We start from the raw sequence: 1,880 nt of genomic DNA on the forward strand, positions 1-1,880 counted from the left end.
TTGGAACTAAGAAAACTTAATACTTCTCTTGATTAATTACTTGAACCGGACCAAGGGAAAGTAATTAGTCGAGAGTTTAGAACCAATCTCGAGAACTGTTAGTTAATAAGAAAAATCGCCATCTTAAAAGGATAAAACAACTTAAAAAGGGGTTAAGTGTTATTACCAAGCAAAGAGGTTAAGTGAAGCTAGAAGCCTTAGTTTCTTTCATTATAAGTATTCTCTCATCTAATTTTGTACAATTTTCATCTTTTTAATTAAGTCTTAACTTGGTTGTCCAACAAACTCTACCTTTTGATTGTTTAAATAATGGATAGTAAGCAAAAAGGTTAATACTTATAATCACCATCCTTGTGGGAACGATACTCTACTTACAGTTTATTACTTGATACACGACTAAGGTACACTTGCCTTCACATGCACGTATACGTGAAACGCGCATCAAGTTTTTGGCGCCGTTGCTGGGGATAGTAGAATTATAATATTAATCTAGTCGAACTTCTATTAATTTAGACGTTTTATTTTTTTTGTTTTATGAACACAAGAAGTATAAGTTGGCCTTTATTATTACCCGATCCTGAAATTGAGCGTACTTTCCACAGGAACTTGGCTAATCGAAGAGCAAACATGGCGCAAGAGGAACGTTCCATCATGGATCTACTCACTCCAAACCGTTTGGACATGAATTCAAGTATCGTGGAACCTACCATTGGAGCAAACAACTTCGAGATCAAGCCGGCAATGATCAAACTTATACAAAACTCCTGTCAATTTGGCGGAGATCCGAGAGAAGATCCAAACTCCCATTTAAATAAATTTGTTAAACATTGTTCTATGCTTATGCAAAATGGGGTACCACCAGAAGCTATTAAACTAAAATTGTTTTCTTTTTCTTTAAGGGATGATGCAGCTGACTGGTTGGATTCTCTCGAGGCCGGATCCATTGGGACATGGGATGAGTTAGTTAAGAAATTCTTAGCTAAGTACTTCCCTCCATCTAAAACGGTGATGTACAAAAACGAGATAAGTTCTTTTCGCCAAACTGAGAGAGAGACACTATATGATGCGTGGGAGCGATTCCGTCGACTATTGAAGAAATGCCCACATCATGGATTTGAGAAGTGGCAACAGGTTAGTATTTTCTATAATGGTTTATCTTCCGCTAACTGTGCCGCAATTGATTCCGCCGCAGGTGGAAACATCCTTAAGAAGACCCAATCGGAGGCTTATGATTTAATCCAAGAATTGGCGGAAAGGTGCTCTCATTGGCAAGCGGAGAAAAACCTAGAAACAAGAGCGGGAACATATTTGGTTGATTCATCATCAAGATCCGGCATTGATGAGTTAAATAAAAAATTGGATCTATTAATGGATAATTTGAACCAAAATAATTTGTGTGATTTATGTGGTTTAAATGGACATAAGAGTGAGGATTGTCAAGCGACAAACCCATTCCTTGGGGATACCTCTAGTGCAAACTTTGTGGGAAATTTTAAGCAACCTAATCCTTATTCTAACACATATAATAATGGTTGGAGAAATCACCCTAATTTCTCATGGACTAATAATCAAAATGTGCAAAATCCACAAAGACCTCCACCCGGATTTAATCCTAATGAAAAAAGAAATAATGGTGATGAAGCTTCGGCTATTGTAACAATTCTTGCAAAAATGGAATCTCGTCTTGCAGGTATGGAGGAATGGAAGAGAAATCAAGAGACGTTTACAAAATGGCTTGAAACGAGCATAAGCCAATTAGCAAAATCCATGTCCGAACGTCCTATGGGATCCCTTCCAAGCAACACGGAAACAGACCCAAGGGAGCATGTGAAAGCCATCACATTGAGAAACAACAAAGAGTTACAATCGGCTCCGAGCAA

At 37.8% G+C, this 1,880-nt stretch overlaps 1 non-coding gene across 1 annotated transcript; it reads right to left on the minus strand.

The window, feature by feature from the left end:
- Nucleotides 1-1,008: 1,008 nt before the first annotated feature.
- On the minus strand, nucleotides 1,009-1,115 carry LOC136204446 (small nucleolar RNA R71). The gene has a single exon (XR_010675288.1). It is a non-coding gene; the product is annotated as a small nucleolar RNA R71 (small nucleolar RNA).
- Nucleotides 1,116-1,880: the final 765 nt, after the last annotated feature.

Source organism: Euphorbia lathyris, chromosome 8, assembly GCF_963576675.1.
Source record: "Euphorbia lathyris chromosome 8, ddEupLath1.1, whole genome shotgun sequence".
Taxonomy (NCBI): Eukaryota; Viridiplantae; Streptophyta; class Magnoliopsida; order Malpighiales; family Euphorbiaceae; genus Euphorbia; species Euphorbia lathyris.